The 26068-nt window shown below is 47.6% G+C and overlaps 1 protein-coding gene and 1 long non-coding RNA gene across 6 annotated transcripts in view; one reads left to right on the forward strand and one right to left on the reverse strand.

The window, feature by feature from the left end:
• Nucleotides 1–700: 700 nt before the first annotated feature.
• LOC115636309 lies at nucleotides 701–6081 on the reverse strand. Its single transcript, XR_003996880.1, has 3 exons — nucleotides 6024–6081; nucleotides 4730–5003; nucleotides 701–785 (listed from the first exon to the last, which is right to left on the reverse strand). It is a non-coding gene; the product is annotated as an uncharacterized LOC115636309 (long non-coding RNA).
• Nucleotides 6082–8160: 2079 nt separating this feature from the next.
• Nucleotides 8161–26068, forward strand: part of RPH3AL (rabphilin 3A like (without C2 domains)) — a 96595-nt gene continuing 78687 nt past the window's right edge. For 2 of the 5 annotated variants that reach the window (XM_030536666.1, XM_030536665.1), the window contains exon 1: nucleotides 19976–20080. The gene's annotated coding sequence lies outside the window, so the exon portion shown is untranslated. Of the gene's footprint in view, nucleotides 8198–10702; nucleotides 10785–10835; nucleotides 10891–19975; nucleotides 20081–26068 lie in introns of those variants that run through there. The other 3 variants (XM_030536668.1, XM_030536667.1, XM_030536669.1) reach the window with 3 other exon arrangements.

Raw genomic sequence — 26068 nt, forward strand, 5'->3', positions numbered from 1 at the left:
AGCAGTAAGAGGGTACTTGAGGGTAGAGTAGTAGGATGTAAAGAATCTTTAATAAAACCAAAATAAATTTTTTTTTGTCCACTTTCCATGTAGTGTTTATAACAGGTCTGGCCGAAGTAAATGGAATACCCTGTTAGTGGGATTAATTCCCCATACTAACAACTTTCTGTGAACAAAGGTATATACAAAGTTTCAAAGTAACGGTTTTGTTGCCATTACTGTTTTAAATACAGATTTAAAATAGAGAACAATACTGGTTTACACAACTTCCTGAGAAATATTTGGTAATGCTGCTGGTTGCAGATCAGACACTTTGCTAGCTAGTTCAGCATTCAGGACCTCTTCATCTTTATTTTCCTGAAAATAAGGACTGGAGCGATCCTCCTGGCTTATTGTCTTACCACTATTTGTGTATGGATCTTTGGTTTGAAGTAACGGGAAATGCGTGAGAGTCAAACATGGCTCTGTGGGTAGCTGTTGCTGGACATATAACCTGTAGCGTTTCCTTCTGTTCAGTTTATAGACACGCAGCCTTTCTTCCTCAGCAGCAGGGTCTTCAAGAATCCCATCCCACCGAAGGCTTTCATTGATCTGATCAGAAATGTCCTGCTCTGTTTGGGTAGAGCCTGAAGTAGTGGAAGCTGATAATAAAAGCTTATTTATTTCTCCATCAGTGTGAATCCCCTTTACAGCATCTTGTGCTGGGTCAGGATCCTTCCTTATGCTTATTTCAAGTAACTGAGCAGAGAGGGTCTGATGCTTCCTGCTTTTGCTGTGATGTTTATCTGGTGAAATGAGAAATAATATTAACAGAGAGCTTATATAGCATCACTGTCACCTGGGCTTTACTGTTCACATGGTGATGAGAAAGACACAGATAAAAAAATCATTAAACATAGCACAGGCTCACTGTCAAGAAACCAGATTTGTTAACAAAATATCAATCACATAAAAGCTCATTGTTGAGGGGGAATACGGATTTAGCTCAATGATTGATGCCATTTATAGAATTACTGTACTCATATAAAATGTACGTAAGCAGAACTTTTAACATACTCATAACACTTTGATACCAGCATCATGCCCACTGGACCAGTATGACTGTTGTGTTTTTGTAAAGTAGTTGTGTACACTTTAGTATTGTGTTTTTTCCAATGTGAATGTTAAACATTTGAGTTGAAAGAATGGCAGAAACTGACATGAGAAATTGTGGCCATTATTTGAACACCACCTCAGGCTTTTAATGCTCTATCAACCAGGGAAACGAGATGGTCCCTGTGCCAAAAAGTTTACAGTCCTAAACTAGAGAAAGTTTTCATGCATCCTCTCTCAAAATCAGATTGAGAGTTTGTTACCTAGGATTAATTTCAGTTTCAATTTGTCTCTCCAGTTAAAGGGCTAGTGAACAGATACTACCAAGAAAAATGTCTCTTGCAAGCTGTGCTGGAGCTATTTTTTAAAGTCTTACTCCATTTAGGCCTCAGCTTCCACCAATGGTTATTCTAACTGGCTTTTGTCATTGTAATAAATTAGTCCTGCTCCCTTCTAAAGTTTAAACTTCACGAAATAGATTTTTAAAAAATCCGAGATGTTTTAGTAATGTGAGTAATGTTATTTTAAGAAGATGCCTGACATAACTTTAATAGTTCTGTTTCTTTACATAATTGAAGAAAACCTCCCCCGTTAAGAAGTTTTGAAATTAACCCCCACTCTGTTAGGGTATCAGGAAGCTAAATACTGTTCATTAGAGGTCAGATAAATTTTTGACTCAAATGTTGAACATTCAACCAACTGTAGTTCAGCTCTGTGAAAGAAAATCAAAAATATTTCCAGCTACCTCAAATCTTGTGGCAGTTTTGTGAAACTACCTACTCTCCAACAGATGTCCTATGCCTCCTACAGCCCACAGGAGGGAGCTACATGTACTTCCAATCAACCATTTGTTTAAAAAAAGAAAAGCAACAAAAAGTACTACCAGGCTATAATTCTAGGTGGAAGTTCTAAAATGCACAAGATTCCTTCTCACCAAAAGCCCAAACTTATTTCCTGGGATCTACAGCAGCCAATCTCTTCTTTTTTTACTATGCACAGTAGTGAAAAAGGATTTCTAATTATCCCAGTATAACCGTTTTCTACACTATGAACAGGTAGGTAAATAAAGCCAATCTCAACTCAAGACTCTGTGTGGTTCTATATTTATAGCTACCCATTCCAAAAAATTACATGCCCTCTGTGACGTTCCCCTAGCCCACGTCAAGACTAACCCGCGGCATCGGCGGGTTAAAATCGATTGCTCGGGGATTGATATATCGCGTCTAGTCTGGACGCGATGTATCGATCCCCGAGCGCGCTTACATCGATTCCGGAACTCTATCAACCCGAATGGAGTTCTGGAATCGACATGGAGAGCCGGGGACATCGATGCCGCGCCGTCCAGATGGGTGAGTACCTCGATTTTAGAAATTTGACTTCAGCTACGTTATTCCCGTAGCTGAAGTTGCGTATCTAAAATCGATTTTAATACCTAGTCTGGACGTGGCCCTAGGATTAGCTGGACCAGTAATCTGCTAGGTCACTCCAATCCTCAACTCAGAGCCAGGCTCACTCTGCTCTGCTGTGAGAACCCCCACTCCTGGGCTGTTCACGCACAGCCTCTGGCATGTAAGCTGCTTGGATTGTGCAACTGAATGACACTAGCTAATATCGCTGGTCCCAGGCACAACCCTATGAACCTCTGTCTTGCAGTGTCCAGTTATGCCCGCTGAATGCTGCAAGCTTATATGAGTTTGTCAATTTACCAAAGAAATTGATATGTTCCAGGCTTGTTATCCCAAGGGGAGTTTCTGACATGCTTCACACCAAACTCATTGCTTCAGGTAGAATAAATAAACACATTTATTAACTACACATATTTTAAGTGATTATAAATCAAAGCATAACAAGTCAGATTTGGTCAAATGAAATAAAGCAAATGCATTCTAAGCTGCTCGTAACACTTTCAGTGCCCTAACAAACTTAGATGCTTTTCACCACAGGCTGGCTGGTTACCCTTCAGCCAGGCTTTCACCTTTGATCAGCACTTCAGTCAGTTGGTGTGGTGTTGTCTGTAGATGGAGGTGGAAGAGAGAGGAAGAGCATGGCAAACATCTCTCCCTTTTATCATGTTCTTTCTTCCCTCTTGGCTTTGCCAGCCCCCTTCAGGGTCAGCTAAGCATTACCTCATTGTATCCCAAACTGACCAAGGGACGGGGGTGACTCACGTGAGAGTCCAACAGATCCTCCGTTGCTGCCTAGGCCAGTGTCCTTTGTTCCTGTGAGGCTGGGCTGGGTTTGTCCCTTACATGCCCTGATGAGGTGTGAACTGCTCCTCGGTTCCTGGACAGTTTTGCCTGGGCTTGTTTTAAGCCATGAGGACACATTTTCAGCCTCATAACTATATACATGAAATTACAACTGTGACAAACTGGGAAAGTTCTTAATGTTTTCTCTGAATACTGTGTTGGTGCCTCAGTGTACCCTAGGCAGTTCTTAAGTATCTGGCAGAGCAAAGGGCCAGTGCACCTAAATGCTGACACTCTGTCTCTTAGCAACTGATGGCCTGGGCCCCTCCTCTGCAAAGGTGCCAGCTGAAGGTGTTGGAGACAAAGGGATCAGGTGACCTCCTGGCCCGGGAAAGGGGCTGAGGAGAGAGGAGGGTCTGGGAGGGGTTGTTAGTCTGGAGCTGGCTGAGGGCAGACGTGGGGGTGTGGCTCACTGCCCCCCAGAATGGACCCAGCCGAGGGGTCCAGTTCTCTGTACCTACAAGCTCTGTTTTAGACCCTGTTCCTGTCATTGAATAAACCTCTGTTTTACTGGCTGGCTAAGAGTCACGTCTGACTGCGAAGTGGGGGTGCAGGACCGGGTGGCTTCCCCAGGACCCCGCTGGGGTGGACTCACTGTGGGAAGCGCACGGAGGGGCAGAGGATGCTGAATGCTCCAAGGAGAGACCCAGGAGGTGAAGACGTGTGAGCTTCTTGCCCTGAACAAGTCTGCTCCCAGGGAGAGGAGGCTCCCCAAAGTCCTGCCTGGCTTGGTGGGGAGGAGTTCCGGAGCATCGCCCAGGGACTCCGTGACAACAACCTATAACGTTACTATAACAACAATGTTCAGTGCATCGTGAGCCTTCCGAAGACACCAGACATGACAAACTTTGCATTGGGTACCACACAATCATAAGGATGAACATGGGGGTGTAGGGTGTTCCTCCGAGGTACAGAGCATCACGCTCTCCAACACACACACACACGGGTATAGCAGGCAATCTGTACCTATGCTGGCTGATCAGTACACACAGTAATATACTCTATAACCTCTAAAGGGTGACAATGCACTTCCCTTACTAACAGCAGGGATAGCAAACTGGAGACAGAGTTGATTCTCCACTACCTTACCCTTTGTGTGGTCATGTGCACCAAGCAAAGGGCATAAAATTGCCACTCTCATTTGGTAACATCTTCCATATACTGGTATAAGTGATGGTCCAAGGCCCTGGAGCATTGGGCCCACTGGAGCTAGCGATATGTTATGCAAAAGTCAACCTGGCCACTGCCAGAAGCAGTGTGGCCTTTGAGAAGTGACAGCTGCTTTCCACCATGCACATCTGCCTCCCATCCACTCCTTGCAGGCTGTGCCCCCATCCTCCAGGTGCTGTGCCCACTGGCACCCATTGCTATAACATAGCATTGCTAACCTGTCTCCTCAGAGGCGGAGGGGCTGCTGCCATGCCCACTGCTTCTGGTGTTACTGTCATCCTGGTCTGCTTTCTTTTTCTTCTTCTTTGGCTTCTTCTTGCCTGTGGCCTGTGGTGGGGATGAGTATGGCGTAGGGGTTAGGATCCCCTTACCTGGCTGCTTGCTGTTGGCCTTGCCTTTCTCCTTGCCAAGCAGCAATTCCTGCACCCCCTTACATCCTGGGCTTTCCTTCATGGGGCACACCCTGGCTCTCACACTGAGCTACTGCTGAGCCTGCAAATAGGGGGAAAGACTTGTTGAAGGGCCTTTGGTGCCCCCTTCATCTGCTGCAAAGTCCACCGTCTTCCCAGTGCAGGCCCCACATCCCACTCAGCGCTCCGCCCCCCCACAGTCCACTCAGTCCACTTCCTTCTGCATCATCCTTCCCCCAAGCCTCCAAGTCTGTCCCCCTGCATCTTACTCCTCACAGCCCCTTAGAGCCCTCAGGGCTTGAGTCCAGAGCCCCACCCCCTGAGTCCTCAGTCCCCCCAGCCCCTGCCCCTGATCACACACTCTAGTGATCTGTCACAGATCTCTACTCACTGCCCATGGCCCTCTGGCCCCTACTCCCCAGACTGATCTGCCCCCAGAGACCCCTGTTCTCCCAGGCCCTGACCGCTGGAGTCAACTCCCCACAGAGCCCCCCACTCCCCAGAGTCCCTCCCCTGGGCCCCTATTCTCCAGAGAGCCCCAGAGACTCTGTCCCTACCCCGACCCCCACTCCCTATAGACCCCCCCCCCGTCCCTGCTGTCTCCCGGCCCTGACCCCTGGAGTCACTCCCCACAGAGCCCCCACTCCTCAGAGTCCCTCCCCCCAGCTCCTATTCTCCAGAGAGCCCCAGAGACTCTGTCCCTCCCCCGAACCCCCACTCCCTATAGACCCCCCCATCCCTGCTGTCTCCAGGCCCTGACCCCTGGAGTCAACTCCCCACAGAGCCCCCACTCCCCAGAGTCCTCCCCCAGGCCCTATTCTCCAGAGAGCCCCAGAGAATCTGTCCTACCCCCCCGACCCCCAATCCCTATAGACCCCCCTGTCCCTGCTGTTTCCCAGGCCCTGACCCCTGGAGTCAACTCCCCACAGAGCCCCCCACTCCCCAGAGTCCCTCCCCCGGGCCCCTATTCTCCAGAGAGCCCCAGAGACTCTGTCCCTACCCCGACCCCCACTCCCTATAGACCCCCCCCGTCCCTGCTGGCCCCTACTCTCCAGACCCCTACTCCTGCCCCCACAGCCCCTCCCCCGGGGCCGGAGGTCACCTTCCCCCCGGATGCCACCGCCTCTTCCAGGGCCCGGCCCGCGCCGCGCCGCCTGCTCCCCCTCCCCCTCCGGACGCGTCTCCATGGCAGCGCTCAGCACCAGCACCCGCGCCCTCCGCAAGAACAATAGTCCGTGTGTCCCCCCGCCTCGAGGGCCGGGCACCGCCCCGCGCTGCAGACGCGGGGAGGGCGGCAGCTGCTCGGCAACGGGCTGTTCCGTCTCCAATGCGACGGGTCTGGCGCCTTGTACACCCCAGGGGTCTCCTGCCGCCATCCCTAAGGGGTGTGACCCGCCCTAACGCGGCGCCAGAGCCCATTGCTCGCTGAGGGCGAGCCTGGCCTGGTTGTCGAGCTTGTCAGAGCTCGCCTGTCCCCGCCTTGTCATCGTCGTGGGGGCAGCCCGCGCCCCAGAGCCCCCCCGGGCCGCGCGGGGCGACAGGGGCTCCCCGCAGGGGCTAGGACTGAGCGCGTTAGGGCAGCTGAGGAGCCCGCCAGGCAGCCCTTCCCTCGCCCCAGTCCCCGGGAGCTCGCTGCTGGCTCGTGTCAGTGACACAGTAACTAGCTCAGGGTATGGCGGGGCGCCCAAGGCGGCACACGAGCTGACTGTCAGGGGCACTCACACTGCCCGGTCCTGGCCACCGGTCCGGGGGCTCTGCATTTTGTTTAATTTTAAATGAAGCTTCTTAAACATTTTAAAAAACCTTATTTACTTTACATACAACAATAGTTTAGTTATATATTGTAGACTTATAGAAAGAGACCTTCTAAAAACGTTAAAATGTATGACTGGCACATGAAACCTTAAATCAGAGTGACTAAAGGAAGACTCGGCACAGCACTTCTGAAAGGTTGCCAACCCCTGAACGATACACACGGTAAATGGGAGCAGTCATCACATTGCTACAGGTAGGCTGACCTAGCGGAAAGGGATCCGATTTCTCTTTTCACAGTCCTCCGTAGGGATGATGCTCAAACACTGTAATTACTCTTGCTAATAGGAGTTCATAGACCCGAGTGATGGGAGCGATAGAAGAACCTGAATAGAGTAACCGTTGGTGGCCCTGATCCTGCAGAGATTTGCACATGGGCTTAATTTTATGCCCTGTGAGTGTGTAAAGTTCACCACATACTCATATGGGGTGTAAATTGGAGCCTAAGGGTACGTCTACACTACAGGATAAATTCGAATTAGCTAAAACCGATTTTATAAACAGATATTATAAGTCGATTGTGTGCGTCACACTAGGCACATTAATTCGGTGGTGTGTGTCCGTGGTTCGAGGCTAGCATCGATTTCTGGAGCGGTGCATTGTGGGTAGCTACTGTAAAAGAATGAGGCCAATAACGTCGATTTGCGTCCATACTAACCCTAAATCGATATAGTAATATCGATTTTAGCGTTACTCCTCTCGTTTGTAGGAGTACAGAAATCGATTTAAAGAGCCCTTTTAAATCGATATAAAGAGCAATGTAGTGTGGACAGGTGAAGCGTTAAATCGATTTAACGCTGTAAAATCGGTTTAACAGCGTAGTGTGGACCAGGCCTAAATCTTGCAAGATCTGGGACTAACTAACTCTGTTATTATAGCTTGCTGCCTGTCACCCTTGCAGCTACTTGTTCCATTTGCAAGGGTCTCCCACAGCCTTTGCCCAATCGCCTGGTGTTTTAACCTTTTATGCCAGTTACAAAAATCATGATTCTGTTTTCGTATACCCGGGTTAGTTAAGCCTCAGCCTCTCAACAGCTGCCACACTTCTTTGCCCTGTAGTGATCCTGTATCTCTGCGTCCCTGAGCCCCATCATTCCCTTCACCAACTAGGACTCTGCTATACAAATTCTCCTCCAGGGCTCTTGGGCTAAGGTCCTCCTGGTCCATGTAGTCATAGTGTTCAAGCATGAATGCTGGAGGCAATCGTAGCAGATTTATCGTGACCAGAGGCAGGCTTGATAGGCTTTCAGGCACTCCTATAAGTGGCCTGCTTGCACCTCTCCTGCTAACAGGCACTTTGAGAAGGCTGTTTTGTCTCCCCTCTGCTGAGTAATTGGTTGGATGAGAGGGAGGGGAAGAGCTTGTTTGCAGAAGCCTGTCAGCAAGAGGGATGATTTATGCAATGTGGAAAAGTCAGGAGGCGACACAAGTTGCCACCTGAGCCAGAAATTCATCTCCATAAAGGTCTGTAAATGATGCATGATTCCTGATGTCCTAACAGAGTAAATGTTCCTTCTGTCTATATAACTCATTACCTAACATGGGTTTTCTCCCTGTGCAGCCCGGGCTAATTTAGGGCTTACTCAGTTTTCTCTTCCTTTGCAGATACGAGTAGCATTGGAGCAATAATCATGTGTTGCAATGATGTGTTTAGTGCACTGTGTTACAGTATTTTGAACTAGGCTTTCTCTGCCTCAGTTTCTTCACCTGTCAAAAGAAGATAATAAAGCCCTTGTCTTTTGGGGGAGAGGGGGGGATAAAGGGGCTTGTGGGGGGCTTAGTTAACTAATGTGTATGCTGGCAGGCACTGTATGTTGGTCCCTAGCAGCTGGAAAGTGACAGAAGTGTTTCCCAGTCACTCTTGGAGCACTCAGCAGGAGGGGCTGAAGCATTGCTAGTGTTACAAGGGAGAGGTATTGTCAGTACTAAACAGCAGTGTGTTAGCAGGGTATTGGAGCCAGAGACAAAGTCCACTCAGTGAGTCAGTGGCAGAGGGGGAAAGAGAAGTGCTGATGGCCATCCATCCCTGTGCTCAGTCTACTACTTCAACCTCACAGGGGTTAGCTGGAGACAGGAGGTGGGGCCTATTAGGGAATGACCCCTATGCAGTACTGCCAATTATCACCATGTTTTCACAACTCTCCCGATGTGATTTTTGTTTTTTGTTTTTTTTGTCGTATCTGTCTCCTGAAAAGCGCTTTCTCCTGTTATTGTCAATGGGGCTGACACCAGCAAGATCGTCTCTATTTCCCTGCAGTCTAGCCACATGTGGAAGTCAGGCTGCCCTTAATAAAGCTGCCTGTTTCCTCCTCCTATTTCAGTAAGACTAAAGCCAGCCTACAGGCAAAATGGGTGCCGTGCTGCTCTGTGGCTCAGGGGACTGGATGCAGGAGCTGGGACGAGCAGCGGGGACACTGTGAAAAGAGGGCAGGGAGCGTGAGGGGGGAGCACAAGACAGATTTCTGGGGTGTAGAGGAGGGAGACTAAGGAAGGTGCTGAGTGTTCAGATGGCAGCTCCCCCAGCTGAGGGGGAGGGAAGGGGAATTCCCTGTGAGCAGCCATTGTTGCTGTGTTGCCAACTGTCCCGTGCTGGCTGTGGGCCATGGGATTTTGTCACCAGCAGGAGGAGCTGTGCTGATAAGTTTTTCCGTTCCTGCAGATTGCATGGTTGGGTACTTGGGCAGAGCTCTGTGTGAGAGCCTGGAGGCCTAAGGACATAGACCTGCCCTGCCACTAATGGCTCCTTTTATGTACGATCCTAGAGCAGAGAGGGGATCTGGGGCAATGGGAGCTGGGGACTTGGCGCTGCTGGGACTTAAGGAGAGGTGAATCCCCAGGTGGTAGAGTCAGGGAAGTGCTGCTACTGACTCCTAGGTAGAGATTTCCCTGGGCAGCAGGAGGCAGAGAAATGTCACTGCCGGGGCAAGAGAGTCACAGGGAATGGCTGGCAGTTCCCCTTCCTTAGAGCTGAGAAGGGTCAGTAGAGACTGTCTGAGCAGCCAGGGTTAGGCAGACATTTGTGCATGCATTAAATGTTGACTTTTCAACCAGAAATTCCCACAGACCCATTGGCAGGGGAGTAGAGGGGAGTTAAAGATAAAAGACTGACTGAAAAGCATGATTGAAAAACAATCATTTTTTGTGTTCAGTGTTATTATTTTGGGTGCCAGACTCACCCAATACTGCCTATGCCTAGAATTTCTCTTCTCCCCTCCTATTTCAAAGCAAATGGTTTCGGTAATGGTTCATGGAGTGAGGGAAGAAGCCTGCAGCTAAGCAAATAAACATGAGATGTTTTTGTAATGTGGATCCTTGTGCCTTAGGAACAGGACTGAGACCACATTCCAGCCATCAACCAGTGATGGTCAAAACTCTGTCTGCTTCAGAGACTGGCAGCAGGCTCTGCATCCCTCATTAAAGAGCAAACGGCCGCACTGTCATTGCATGGGTCATGCAGAGCTGGGCTGTCTCCTTTGCAAGGAGATCCCTTCAGCAGCACTGGCATGGGGAGTGGGGGGAAACTGGCAACACTGGGCCCAGTCTCCCTCCGTGGGAGGGACTTGAAAGTAGATTTCCAGCCGATGAAGCACTTTGCAACAGGTTCCAATTAACATGCAAAGTCTCCCATGTCCCTTATTTTCAAGTGTCCCAACTTGAGAAAACCAAGCACTGGTAAGGGTAGCCTGTGACCGACTCAGCCAGCGCTGGTGTTTCTCTGCAAGTGAGCCATGCAATTTCCAGTGCTGACACTGCTGCATGCATGCACCCTGCGAGTGGGTGAGGCTTCGCAATCGGCATGCACCTCCGTGCCCTTGCAGCAGTGTTTGACCCCTGCGCCTGGCTCTGCACGGACGATAATAGCTAACGCCTGGGCTCGTGCTCCCTGCTCTGCACAGCCCTGGGGCTGCCTCCTGCTGGGATACTCTGATTGGCTGGGCAGGAGCCGGGACTGGCGCGAGCTCGCTGCTTCCCGGCTCCTGGTTCCTTGCAGTTGTCGCTAGAGGGCAACGCGGGTGCTTGGAAGGGGAGTAGCAACCAACGTGTGTGCACGGTAAGAGGGTCGGGGGACGTGGTTACTTGTAGCCTCCAGCCTTCAATTAAGCCATCAGTGAGCGCCAAACATAGCAGCCACGCTTGCAAAGAGAGCCTGCCGGGTGGTGAGGATTAGCTGTAGCTTCTGTTAGATGTAGTCACGGGGCGCGGGCATTTTTTTTAAACAGCTCCCCAAAGAGGAGATTGCCGGAGACTGGGAATGTGATTGCATTTAAATCTGCCAGTGCAAAGTGCTTGCTGTTGCGGGGTGACTGGGAGCGGCCCGGACACAAACCTCTGTTGCAGGAAGTTTTTGTAATTAGAAATTCAGAAAAGAAAGCAAAATAACCCGGGGCAATAACCGCCGAGGGTGTGCCAGCCTGCCTGGGACAGTGTCACTCTCTGTAGCGAGCAGGGTGAGTGGGGTGGGACGGCAGTTTTGCTTGGGATGCTGGAGCAAAACCAGAGACAGGCTGCGGAGTGATTTTAATGCAGGATGTTGTTAACGTGGATGTAAGCAAAAGAGGTGGTCGACCTTTCCCACCCTCCTCCCAAAAAAGAATCAACAAGCTGTTCACGGTCAGAGGTGATGAGGATCCGTCTGTTAAAAGGCTTCCAACCTTGGTGATAAATCACTACATATACTCTGAAGTCGGCACAATGCTAAGATCTCTCTGCCTTTGGTTTTATGGCAAATGAAGTGTTTGCAAATAGGGAGGGGCGGCTTTTTTTAAAGCCCCACCGCTGTGTCTCTTATCCAGATGTGAACCTGGCTGAAAAGCATTTACAATGTAGTGACTGAAGCAAAACCAAAATGTTCTCCTTTAATTTCTTTGACAAGAAGGGGGATTTATTTGCGTTCTGCTGACTTCCCTCTCTTCCCCCACTTCCGGAGATTGAGAGGCTTAGATGGAGAGCTGGAGCTAGTCCATTTGGGGACCCTAAACAGGAATATTTTGCCTTTCGCCCAGCACATACTAATAGTTAATGGGAGCCCTCTTGACCTGCTCAGGGCTCTAAGCAATTATACCTATTGCCAGCTTTGCTTAAAGGCAAAGTTTGGCAACAGGCATGCTCAGGCAGGTTGTTATGTAATCAGACTCCCAGAAGCTTTCTCCCAAGACAGACCTTGAGCTACAGGCAGCTGTTCTCTGACAACAGTTAATAGTTTTGTTCTAGTTTCTAAAATGTCAGTAGCAGGGATTTCTTGATGATGGGTATTCCTAATGCTGCATGGTAGCTAAAAGTTCCCTATGGGATCAGAAGTGAAGAGGGGGGAATGGAAAACAGGAGCAACAATGATATGATATAAAATAACTCAGCATATAAGAGTTTTGTGGACTCTGCCGCCTACAGGGAACTGGCTATTGTGGTTATGATCGATGTGCATTACAATAAGGTCTGGAGACTCCAGCCAGGAAGGGTCTGTTGTGCTTGGTGCTGTACACACACACGCAGCAAGATGATGGTTTATCTTTCTGACAGCTTCTCTCCAATGAGCTGTTTGTTCAGTCCACCTGTTCCCCACTATCTTAGGGCTGGTCAACATTAGAAAGTTAGGTTGACCCAACTACGTCACTCAGGGATGTGTGAAAAATGTAAACCCCTGAGAGACATGGTTAAGCTGACCTAAGCCCTAGTGTAGACAGCTTATAATGATGATAAAGATTGCGGGGCAAATGGACTGTGGGAGATACAGAATGAAAGTTGGGGAAGCTGCTGACAGTCATTTTGGGGGAAATGACTACAGTATTATTATACTGTATTTCTAGACTTGCTAGGAATTACTGAAGCAAAGTAAGCTGTCATGGGATAAGAGGGAAGATGCTCTCATGGATTGGTAACTGGTTAAAAGATAGGAAACAAAGGGTAGGTATAGATGGTCAGTTTTCGGAACGGAGAGAGGTAAGTAGTGATGTTCCCCAGTGGTCTGTACTGGGTCCAGTCCTATTCAACATATTCATAAATGATCTGGAAAAAGGGGTAAACAGTGAGGTGGCAAAATTTGCACATTTCACAAAACTACTCAAAATAGTTAAGTCTCAGGCACACTGTGAAGAGCTGCAAAAAGATCTCTCAAAACTGGGTGACTGGGCAACAAAATGGCAGATGAAATTCACTGTTGATAAATGCAAAGTAATGCATACTGGAAAACATAATCCCAACTGTACATATAAAATGATGGGGTCTAAATTAACTGTTACCACTCAAGAAAGAGATCTTGTCGTCATTGTGGATAGTTCTCTGAAAACATCCACTCAATGTTCAGTGTCAGTCAAAAAAGCAAAGAAAATGTTAGGAATCATTCGGAAGGGGTTAGATAATAAGATGGAAAATATCAAATTGCCTGTATATAAATCCATGTACACACGCATCTTGAATACTGCGTGCAGATGTAGTTGCCCTATCTCACAAAAGATGTACTGGAATTAGAAAAGGTTCAGAAAAGAGCAACAAAAATGATTAGGTGTATGGAATTGCTTCCATATGAGGAGAGATTAATAAGACTGGGACTTTTCAGCTTGAAAAAGAGATAATTAATGGGGGATATGATTGAGGTCTGTGAAATCCTGACTGGTATGGAGCAACTAAATAAGGAAGTGTTATTTACTCCTCATAACACAAGAACTAGGGGTCACCAAATGAAATTAATAGGCAGTAGGTTTAAAACAAACTAACGGAAGTATTTTTTCACACAAGGCACAGCCAGCCTGTGGAACTCTGCCGGAGGATGTTGTGAAGTCCAAGACTATACCAGGGTTCAAAAGAGAACTAGATAAATTCAAGGAGGATAGGTCCATCAATGGCTATTAGCCAGGATGGACAGGGATGGTGTCCCTAGACTTTGTTTGCCAGAAGCTGGGAATGAGCAACAGGGGATGGATCACTTGATCATTATCTGTTCTGTTCAACCCTGTGAGGCACCTAGCATTGGCCACTGTCAGAAGACAGGATACTGGGCTAGATAGACCTTTGGTCTGACCCAGTGTGGCCGTTCTTATGTACTCTGCCTGAGATTTCATCAGTCTCATAATAAATGTAAATGTCATAGGATTGACTCACGAGTAAGGTAGCGGATTTTGACTATGGGGAAATGGGCTCAGTTCCCATGCTACCTTTGATACTTCTGTTGAATTCCTGCTTGTATGTGAGAATGATGGTGCCCCTTTCCCCCATCTGTTGTCTGTCTTGTGTACTTCAGGCCCTATTCCATTCGGTGGGGCTTCATGCAGGTGCAGTGATCGGCCACAGCCTGGATGCTGGAATCATGCAGAATCAGGGCCTTAGATTGGAAACTGTGAGAGGCAAGGTATTCCTGGCTCTGCCACGGAGCTACTGGGTGAAGTTGGACAAGTCCTTCCTTCTGTCTCTACCTCTGATTCCCTCCCACTCAGTCTGAATCTGCCTTGCCTGTTTAAACAGTTAGCTCTTCGGAGACAGGTGATGTCTCTTATTGTGAGTATATACAGCGTCCTGCCCAATGGGGCTTGATCTCAGTTGGGACCTCTATGCACTGCAATAATATAGATAATAAATGTTCCTTAATCCTTAGAGAGTTTCGGCATGTATGGTGCTCTTGAATACTCATTTCCCAGGGGAGAGCTATACAATGTTGCTGAGTACAGAAAGAATGCACTGCTGTAATATTTTTTTGACCACTCAGTATCCAAAACAGATATGAAGATGGTCTGGCAGATACAGTGTAAAACCCAGATTAATTAACCAACTGCTCATCCCATGTTTTCCATGAATTCGTTGAGTGTTGGGTTGTTTAGCTAAAGGACAAACTTTTATATAAACGGGTGCAGATTATATTAATCAAAATGCAATATGAAAATAAAAAAATACCAATGATAGAAAAATAAAGATGGTTCTGTAAGAGAGTTTGCAGAGTTTAAGTGAATGCATTTAACAAAGGGTACCAAGGTGTTATAAATCATATCCCAGTAAATCAAAGTTTTATTGTAAACTCATTCTAATCTTCTGTTTTGGAGCAGTGCCAATATGGAATTATGGCTCCTTAATACTGGTCCACTCCTTTATCAATATACGGGTAATTTCACTGTAACTAATCAATCAGTGCTATTTGTAATATGCTTATCCTTATGTGTATATGTAATAAATATTAGTTCCGGTTGTGTATATTTTACATGGAGGCACAAACATTTTTAGGGCTAGGTAATAATATGATATTTTAAAATACCACAATTTAAGATAAAGGCCCATTCTTGAAACCTTGCTCTCAAGAGTAGAGCCACTTAAATCAGTTGGAGGACTAATGTGAGTAAGGATTGCTAGATCAAGCCTTAAATTTGCTGAAGTGTTCCCACTATCTCCTTTAATCTTAGCTGCCTGCATTGTGAATGTAAAATGAAGTAAAGGTAGCAATGTACTTGTCCTCTTTTGAAATAGGGTTGTCATGACGACCTGCAGTTCAGTATGAAATCTGATGAATGCAACAGGCCGGCACCTCTGACTGCGGAGCTTTGTGATTAATTCCCATATCCTGATTGCTTGTAAAATTACTAGTTTTTCCACCCATATAGAATTGTTGCTACTAGGGAGAAAAAATTGCAGGCCCTTCATCCACAGCAGAGTGGAAGTATAATCTGGCTTTGAAAAATGTCTCCTCACAGAGATTGTGTATGTGTATGTGGTTGTTTCATTAGTACATTGAATCAATGACTCAGGCAAAAGCCCAACTATCTTAAGCAAGTTTCAGAGTAAGTGTGTAGACTATTTAATGTAAACGTGCCTGGATGATGATGTTTGCTGAGATCCAACTACAGTAGTATTTCTGCTACCAGTAAGGAAAAAAACATTCCAATTTCTCAGCAACAACAGAGATGTCTCTCATTGTCTTAGTTAGATCTGGTGCATTAGGGTTCCTGTGGTAGCTGAAGTCAGTGGCAAAATTCCCAGTGGCTTTAATGGGATTGGAATCATCCCTTTAATATATTGTAGTAGCCAAGTCAGACTTCATGGTTGTTGCTATGACCATTTGGTACTTCACAGGAGATGCAGAGATCACCCTCTGGTCTTACTGCTCAAAAAACAAAGGTTTTCAACAAATGAGATCCAAAAGAATCTCTGCTAGCAATACAGGGCATATGACACATTTGAGCAGTTCTTGTATCTGTCCAGTAGATGGCAATTGGTAGAGTAGTGAAATGCAGCCTTGCAGAACTGGATACTTGCTAAATGGCATTCCAGTTGATATCCTGGTGTTGAATTGTGATGGTGATGTTGTATAGTTGTGATCTGATATCTTAGTATGTTTACTGAGCATCACAATTCAGTGGGCCAAAGTGTGATCCAATGGGCAGAATTTCACTCTTCCTTAATGCAGAGAGTCAATGTACTTTTCAGCTTCAGATGCAGCCACCCTAAGAAGTCACTTTTTTGGATTTCTCCTAAGGATCCAATTCAAACCAAAATAGGTCTGACTTCTGTACTTCAAAAGTGTGGGAGCTGGACTTAGTGTTATCAAACTGGGCCCATAAAAAAATCACAGTATGAAATGTTTTAAATGCCTCTAGAGACCAATCCAGGTTATGCGGTGGGGGAACATGAAGACTGAGATAACTGGAACTGAAACACATGTAAAGAAAACAGTGGATCAGAGTGGGCAGGATTAGCTTGGAAGGGCTGGATCAGGTTTCGAAGGGGAATAGAAGCTCAGAATGACTGTGGCTTACAGCATGGCTTACAGCAGCACTCACCAGTTCTGACCCTCACCCCTGAAGAAAGTTACCGGTTTGTCCTTTGATCAGTGTAAATCGGGGAGAATTAATGGTTTCTCGTTATTGTTTGTGTTACAGCAGTTCCTCCTGAGTTCACTTTGGCTCTGGTGCCACTTACTCCCTGTGTGACCTTGGGCAAGTCACTGCACCCTTCTGAGCACTAATTAATGTTTGTTTGGCACTTTTGAATTGTAAAGTGAGGTGTGTATATTGCTATGACCTGCTAGGGAGTGGAGACAAAGCAACCCCAATAGATAATACAAAATAAACCATTCTCAGCCTTTTGATCGCACAAGCAATGTATATTAGGTCCCAAAATGCAGACCTGTAAAGCAAACCAGCCGAGTTAATATTGGCCTATCATGTACACGTGCTCCGGGCATGAAACTTAACCTGATTTGCAGCCCTTCACACAAACAAGGGCTCTTATTGATGTGGAATGGCTGTAGACCAGGCATTTTATAGCATCAGTGGGTTCCAAATATTCTCTTTTACTCTGTTTCCAACAATCCAGGACAGGAAGCAAAACTCCCCTGTCCTTTCATCTATGTAAAATTGCACTTTGAAAACTCCATTTGCTCCTGCATGGAAAGAATTCTGTTTTTTAGAATGGGGCCCTCTGTTGTTCAATGGATAATTTGCTCATTGAAATAATAATTTTTCCTTGTTATCCAAAGATTTCCAGGCATATTACAAATGTAATTCAGTTTTCACAGTCTACCAGCGGCTATTTGACAGAGATACAAAAATGACATGTGCAGAGTCACGCAGGATGGCAGCTGCTGAATTGGAAATAGAACCCAGGAGTCCTGAGTAGCAGTCCCCTGCTTTAAAATCTAGATCTCTCAGACATGGGACTAGAATTTACAGGTCTTCTCGACTCCTCATGCTTTGTCTAACTTCTAGATTGGGGTTCTCAACCTTTTTCTTTCTGAGGCCCCCCTCAACATGCTATAAAAACTCCAGGACCCAGCAGAGGATGGGTGGTGGGGACTTGGGGCTCTGGCCTGGCTGGGGGGGGCAAGGGCTGGCGGGGCTTCACAGCAGTGTCCAGGGAGGCAGTGCCACCTCCACCCCCTGACTCACCTCAACAGACCACCCAGCCTGTCTGGGGGTTCAACTCAAAAAGTTTGAAAACTGCTCAGGGCCCAGGGAGGAGATAGCTAGAGGCTGTTTGTGGGCAGGTCGCAGGGACGGGGTAGCTAGGGGCTGTGGGTGGGTGGGGGGTGTAGCTCAGGGTACAAGGAAGGGGGAGCTAGGGGCCGTGTATGGGCAGGGGGAGCTCAGGGTGCAGGGAGGGGGAAGCTAGGGGCAGTGCACGGGCAGAGGGTGAGCTCAGGGTGCAGAGAGGGGGGAGTCAGAGGTTGTGTGTGGGCAGGGGGTAGCTCAGGGTGCAGGGAGGGGGGAGCCAAGGGCTGTGTGTGGGCGGGGGGTAGCTCGGGGAGCAGGGAGGAGGTCGCTCAGGGTACAGGGGTGGGGTGGCTGGGGCCTGTGTGTGGGCAGGGGGTAGCTCCCTCCCTCGCAGTGCTTACCGTGCAAAACGGCTGTTTCGTGGCTGCAAGCGCTGGGAGCTAGGGGGAAAAGCGGGGACGCGGCACACTCAGGGGAGGAGGTGGAGCTGGGGCAGGGCAGGGAGCGGCTGGTGGGTTCAGAGCACCCACCAGTTTTTCCCCGTGGCTGCTTCAGCCCCGGAGCCCTGCAGCCCTGCAGCAAGGGACACTGGGTTTCAGGATTTCAGCCCCATGACAGGGCTCGAGGTTGCAGCCCCGCAGTGGTGGGTGCTGGGGCTCAGGTTTTCAGTCCCGTGTTGAGGGGCTCCAGGGCTCAGGTTTTCAGCTATGTGGCGAGGGACACCGGGCCTTAGGATTTCAGCCCCGCAGCAGTGGGTGCCGGGGCTCGCACTCTGGGTTTCAGCCAGAGGACTCGCGGACCCCTGGTTGAGAACTGCTGTTCTAGATAATGTTTCTTCCCAGTGCTGAGCCTAGCACCCCAATACTTGACTCCTCGCCCCCTCTTCCCCATGAGGCGAGACAGCCCTGGTCTAGTGCCCATACCGTGTGGTCATTGTAGTCGTTCCCATGTGATCAGTATCGGGTTGCGTGCTGGTGCCTCATGAGCAACCAGCAGTCTTGGAGAGGAGTTCAGCTCTCGACTGGATTTTAGCACAGGTCTTCTCAATGTGTTGTCAGAAGGACAGAGTCCTCTCTGTCAAGTTTTACCCTCAAGTATGTAGGACACCATTCAAAAACGATCGGCTGTTGTAGTTACTTTATATTATTAGAGGGTGGTTTTTGTTCTTGTTTCGTTCTGTTGTTGTATTACAGTGGTGCCACAGGATCCCAACTGGGATCAGGGCCACGCTGTGCTAGGTGTTGTGTACATGGGTAATAGGAGACAGTTCCGGCTCTAATGAGCTTAGCATTGAAATAGACAAGACAGATAAAGGGTAGGAGGGTGCTCTTTCTTCCTCTCTCTGTCTAACCTTCTCCTCATTAAAGGAGAGTGTACGTAAACCAGGCCAGCTCACTCACTCTCTGTATCGGAGTGTTCTCTTGCCTTGCATATTTGTTTGACCGCTGCCTTCGGTTCATGGTTGATTTGCTAATTTCAGTATCTGATGTTATGGAAAAATCTTTAAAACGACCAGTCGAAAATGTTTGTGCTGTGTGTGTGTTCTCCGGGCAACTGGAAAAACGGGCTGCTGCGTATTAAATCTTCAGCTGTGTGCTTGAGCCTTCATCCTGCGTGGGCGCTGGCTGGTTTCCTGGGCGATTGGAGGGACGACACAGAGCTGGAAAGTGACGCACCTATAAAGTAATGGGTCACAGGGACTGCTAATAAAGGGCTGATGAGCCCAACAGAATACATAGGATCCAGTCAGTCAGTACTGGGCTATAGTGGGCCATTAGACCATGGGGGTGAGGGGGAGAGTAATTTTGGTCCCATCAGTGCCTCTTAGTGAATTGTCAGGTGTGACTGCCTGCCTTCTCATGAATGAAACCAAGAGAGGGAGGATCTCCTGCTGCTGAGCACTGGAGAGAAATGCCCCTCAGCTTTCTGCTCCACACGCAGTTCTTGTACCAGTAAAACCATTTCAGTGAGGAGTAGGGTGGGTTTTTTAATGGCTATTGTTATACCAGTGCAACCCCTACTATAGATGCAGTTATACCAGTATAAAGATGCTTTAGCGGGGTACAGCGGTTCCTTTACTAGCTTTGAGATCAGCACCTTGATAGCCGTGTGCTTGCGCCTATGCTTAGGTCGGGGAGGAGGGGTTTGTATTGGTATAGCTACAACTGTTGTATGTAGACAAGACCTTAATGACTCCTGATTAGTATCTGTAGTCCGGCTCCACCGTGGCTGCAAATCCAGGCCTTTGTTTAGCTCCAGCTGTACAGTTCACTGGTTGCTGCCGCATATTTATTTAAGGGCTGAGTAATGCAAGTTGTCTAGAGTGCACCTCATGTTGCCCGGGAGTACACAACAGCAGCCTCATCCGACAGATGAGGACACCGTTCCTGCCTGCGGGAGCTGGCAGCTGAGGAGCCGTGTGACCATCTCAGTGGGCATGGTGAGTCTCACCGTAGGTCTTCTCATTCTGAGTTGGCCATTCTTTACTTGCATGTGCAGAAAGAAGATCTTAGTTAGAAATCCAAACACCCTGCTTTGCTCTTTGTTGTTTCCCCGTGGGCACTTCCAAGAGGCCTGTTATTTCCCTTTGGCTCCCCTGAATACCTGAGCGTGTTCCTTCTGCACAGAAAACCACACAGTGTAGCCACAGTGTTACTAGTGCTACTGTTAATGAGAAGCATACTGCTGTGCACAGTGAAATAGCACGGACGCCTTCAGAGCCCTGCTGACAGTGGGATAAAATTGCACACTGGAGTAGCTCATTTCCTGGTGGGTTTTGATACCTTGGCCATGCCTCTCATGTGAGCATGAGAGTTTGTAATGGAGCAAAACAAGTAGAGATGGTCTCCGGAGCACGTGGTAGAAAATGCAGTAGCAGAGGGAGAAGTTTGGAGCTGCTCACAACTTCCATGTTGCTCCACGGATTCTCCCGAGTGATTTATTATTCTCTGTTCCATATTTGTTCAAAATGCAGAGAAACAAAGATCCGTCACCAACGATCAAATCCAAAGCAGTGCAGGAGAGCTTGGTTCTGCAGGGAGCTAAGCACTCTGGCCCTGATCCAGCAGAGCCCTTGAGCATGTTCTTGACTTTAAACGCATCATTAACTCCAATGGGTCTCATGTGCTCAGTTCTTTTTGCTGAATTGGAGTTGGAGCACCTTGTTGGATCGACCCCTGAAAGAAGGGAAAATGGAACTCCTGATGTATCTTTTATATATTATTTTGTGTGTGTTCATATGGCTCGGGCCCAGGTCCTGCATCCCTCACTCACTAGAGTGGCTTTGTTGAAGTTGCCTGTATGAGTAAGATCTTCTCCCAGGAGTATTACTTACAGGATTGGATCCTTGATCAGCTGCATCATCCAGGCTTCTTCTACCTGCTTCTCTTTACATGAAGAGTAGAGTTTCTTGGGTCTGTAGTTCAGCAAAGCAGGTGACCGGAGCTTGAAAGGTCATGTTACCCATTGTCCAATGAAAGGCTCTAGCCACAGCTGGGAATTTCAATATCAGCTATAAACTCTGAATGTTTAAAACTAACTAGTTACCTTAGGCTGTCTACTTTCCTCCATCCTCAGGGCTGCTCACCATGTGACTCCCAGTGGTATTAAAGTAGAATTTCAGTGAGAGCATAGCAGGGAAATCCCAGAGCAGAAGCAGAGCCCGCTGCATGTACATTACACTGTAAGGTCCTGACTTCCAAAACTCATCCAGGCAGGTCCCGCAGCTGGCATAGGCTGGCGTTGCTCCATAATGCAGCAACGATGATTTATGCTAGCTGTGGATCTGGCCTGGGAGTCTAGGATCCCATATAAAACATATGTAGTTAATTTGCACTGCCAGCTATCATGGTTGAACACATGAGTTGGATATTTGCAAGCCCCAAAGAACAATTTAATTATTTGTGTATGCAAACATCTCATCTGCATGCGTGGTCATAGCCATTGCAGTTGCATGCACATTTTTGACTTCTGCCCTGGGCTCCTGGAGTTTAAATTAGACTTTTATTGTTCACATAACATGCTTTAGGTTTGTAAACTGCAAATCACACCAAAGCCAAGCAGAATGGTTACTTAGCAATCCTCTTTTACTATGTGTATGTGAACTTGGCAGCTTGGGTGTAGTGGTCACCAAGTGTGGAACTGTCTTGTAACGAGATTTCCAGATCCTCGTGTTAAAGAAACAGTCCTCAGTTCCAAAAGGAAGAAACAGGACCCGAAAAGCAGATCAGTTTGTGACCAACTTAGCTGTAGGATGGAAGAAATGATCACAGCCATTTTCCTCCATAGCTTATTCAGAATTAATTTAAACTAGGCCAGGTCTGATGGTTCATCCCCATTAATTGGTTTAGTATATTTGCTGTATAAAGTTTCAGCCCCTTTCTGTATGAATTCATCCTCTGTCCCCAGCAGTATTTCATGCAACCCTTTTATGTCTTTGAGAGACACGTGTTTCCATTCCTGGTCCCATTCGGCTAACACCCTTTGCGTGGGGACAGAGCACGCTGACTTTCTAAAATTCAGAGGACTCTTTCTTGGTTTTGGAGTCTGTATTCACTGCCAGTTACTTAATGGGGGCTGCAGAGATGCCAAGCTGATGTATACAGCACGATGCTCAAGCAACCAAGACCTGTGACTAAAACATGACTGAAAATGTTCCAGTAATGCTGCATCAGGTTGAGCTTATTTTTTGGCTGCTTAGTGAAATTAACTGAACACACATGAGAGGATTTGGAACAACCGCATGAAAAAAAATAAGGGGTCAAAAATGGCACTGGTAATCTGAATATTGGTGAACCTGGCATGCTCCCCAGGTCTCTTGTGCTCAGTCATACTGAGCCATTCTGACACTGTATGGATGGGTGTGTATTGTGGAGGAGCCATTTAAGGTACGTTTACACGGCACACTAAGCCCAAACTCTGACTCCGGTCTAAGGCCCGCTTCTGTCCACACACAAATCGGTCTGAGTCAAGTCAGCAAGCACCTAGGTTCTAGGACCCTGTGGGGGCTTGGGTCAGAACCTGAGTCCTGCTGTGAGGCCAGGTCCACACTACAGCGTTAAATCGATTTAAACAGCATTAAATCGATTTAACGCTGTAACCGTCCACACTACAAGGCACTTAAAATCGATTTTAAGGGGTCTTAAAATCGATTTCTGTACTCCAGCTAAACGAAAGGAGTAACCCTAAAATCGATATTACTAAATCGATTTAGGGTTAGTGTGGACGGATATCGAAGTTATTGGTCCTATTATTTTACTGAGCTACCCAGAGTGCACCGCTCCGGAAATCGATGGTACCCTGGGACCATGGACACACACAACCGAAGTAATGTGCCCTAGTGTGGATGCGTAAAATCGATTTTATAAAACCTGTTTTATAAAATCGATTTTATTAATATCGATTTAAAGCTGTAGTGTGGACATAGGCTTACTCAGGTCCAAGCCGTGTCATTTTGCAGTGTGGATGCAACTCAAGCCACAGACCCAAGTCAGAAGGTCTGCATAGGGCAGTATGGAGGCGTTAGCACAGCTGCGAGACCAAGGTCCAGCAATTGTAAAACAAGGTTTACGATGCAGCGTGGATGCTCAGACATAGGGTTGGAAACACTGCGGATACAACTGCGCTGCAATAAAAGTCTTCCCCCGAGAAGGGTGGGTCTCAGAGTCTGGGCTGCAGCCTGATCCAGAACACATACATTCCAATTTTATAGCCCCACAGCCTGAGCCCCGCGAGACTGAGTCAGCTAACCTAGGCCAGCCGCAGCTGTGCTGTGGAACTTTTATTCCAGCCTAGACATTGCAGCCTGGACCGTGGGTCCCACAGACCCAGGTTACAGTGAAGTGTAGAGATACCCTTAGAGCCAGTGGAGCCTTGCCAAGGGTCTCCAGAAACCGTAGTGATGGGCAGCTTTTAAATGTGTGGAGCAATAGCTTGCACTGCACTCAACCACAGACCTCGGTCTAGGATAGCCCAGGTTTCTCCATCAGCGCATGCTGCAAAGCTCTTGCCCATAAAAGGTGGGTGATGTGTAGCCATGTGTGTGAGAATTAAATGTTGTTGCTGGGATCTTGGGTAACTGGTGGATCTGTTGGTTTAGTGCTTTTCTGAAAGATCACCAAGAGAGACCCAAGCTTCTCATGTAGAGTAGGAATAATCTGAATCAATAATTCATTACACATATCGCCCAGGTCTCATCAAAGACCTAACAGCCGAGTGGTGTCGTGAGGTCTAATTACAAATCCTAGGGTTCTGAAAGGTGCTGGAAACGGTTCATCCTTGGCTGTGCTTCCAGTTAAACTACTTGGTGGCGGTTCATGTGGGAAACTACTTGGTGCTCATTCATGTTGGCCTGCTGTCAGTAATGGACATGCTCTTCCTGGTTTAGACAAGGCTCCAGGTGAAATAAAGACCCTGCGAGCGCTCCCAGCCAGCAGTTTTCTGGACAAGGCTGGCCTATTCTGTACACTTCTGCGTTGATCCAACTCTTTCTCAAAAACTCAAAGCTTGGTCAATGGGTTCTGCTGACCTCCCACAACCCAAGGGCCCCTTGGATTCATTAGCATATCAGAACAGGGACAGGTGTCTCCCTAATGGCAGTTTATAGGCTAATTGGCATCTCCTGACCTTTCCCCCGAGAAACCTTCTCACCAGCCATCTGTCTGGGAAGGAGCAAAGCTTGATGCATTTGTGAATGATTTACTCAGCACAGATACACCTGGCCATGGTGATGCAGGGCCAAGGTCTGAGAGGTGAGCTTTCTAGGGACAAGTCTTGGGTAGGATGGAACATCACAGCAACTCTCCTCCTTCTTGAACCCCAAGGATGTCCTGTAAGGACCCTTTTGTTTGGCTAATGGAATGTTCTTTACAGCATGTGCTTATTAGTCAGGTAACCAGGCTAATAAAGAGCCCCTCATTAGCATTGGATCCTTTGGGAGAGTATTAATGATGTTGTTGGTACTAACAGAAAAGCTGTACAGATACGCCTACCGCTTTCCCAGTGGAGCTCACTGCTCCTTGGCTCCGATGAGATCCTTGTGTGTTATCCCCTTCTCCTTGGAAAGTGATGCTTAGTATGAGGACATCAATCAATGACTTTGACCCTGTTGGCATGCTGTAGAGAGCGAAACTCCTGACGCTCTCAAAGAGAGCGATCCTGGGCTCCATTTGACATCGGGGGGTTCTGCTTCTGGTTGGACACGTGAAACTCTTTATTTTGAAGTGACGTCAGCCCCAGGTTAACAGACACTGCAGGGATCATGTGGAAACACAAACACCAATGTGGTGTGGCCAGAGAGTAGCACAAATTGTGTCTGGTGTCTGTTAGGTGGCGCCTCACCTCTCCAAATTGAATCCATCGTAGGTGTTTGGTTCTGGGAAGTTAGAGTACTAAAGAACAACGCAGGTCTCTGTTAGATTAATGTTCAGAAAATCTGGGTATCAAAAGGAGACTAGATACCTTGGAATTCTTGGTACTTCTCTGTGTGGGGAAGCCCAGTGGCAAATCATTTGATAATGAAAATAGAACCTGCCCTAGCAATGGATGATCCTGGTGGCTCCCTGTGGCAGGTCTGGTAAAGGGACATGCTAGAATTGAACCTGCTCATGATATGTGGTGTGTCCTGGTACTGCATTGCAGCCCTTTGTCCTCCAGCTGGAAAAGAGGATGCTGGGTCATCAAATCCAGTCTTCATCTTGAAGTGGTGCCAACCTTTTTCCATCCAATTCACCTGGGTCTGGCAAATCCCAGTGCATTTAGCTCAGTTTTGTTTGATGTTCTTGGGTTCATTTTGAGCTTGGAACTAGAGCTGGACCCAACTCAACCCTGGGATTCAAAGTACTCTGAACTTTGCATGCATTTGCTGTAGACCCAGATGTCTAGCTGACCAGTAACTGCAGTGGGGCAAACCAACGCACATGCGTCCCTCTCCTCTCCCAGATCCAAACTTGTCCTAAGTTTAGAGAAGTTTGCATCTGATCTCTGCAGTCTGGACCCATCTCAACCCAAAGCTAAAGGTCAAGCTCAGCTTTGTGACCCCAAACCCATGCGCTTTGTGCATTTCTTAGGTGGTGCCCTGCACAACACAGATCCCTTGATTAAAACCCTCTTGAATGTCCTAGTGTAAAAATATCTTTGACCAGGAATGGAGTGTTGTGTAAGCTAGCAGATGATGATTGTCAGAATTTCCTCTGTGCACCTCCTGTGCCACTTACCCTCAGACTGATATGCTTGTCCACCAACTTGGGTATTGCCTATAGAAATGCACCACCTCTATCAATGCAGCGGATCTAAGGGAACTGAGACATGGTAAGGTTTCCTGGCGCTGCAGGTATGTTTTCATAGCCTGGGGTTGGGAGTTCTTTGCAAAGCTGCTGCCTCAGAGATGAGTGATGGCAAAGGCCTGCTTTTGTCATGCTGTGTCAGGTTC

This window comes from Gopherus evgoodei, chromosome 17 (assembly GCF_007399415.2).
Source record: "Gopherus evgoodei ecotype Sinaloan lineage chromosome 17, rGopEvg1_v1.p, whole genome shotgun sequence".
In the NCBI taxonomy this organism is placed as follows: domain Eukaryota; kingdom Metazoa; phylum Chordata; order Testudines; family Testudinidae; genus Gopherus; species Gopherus evgoodei.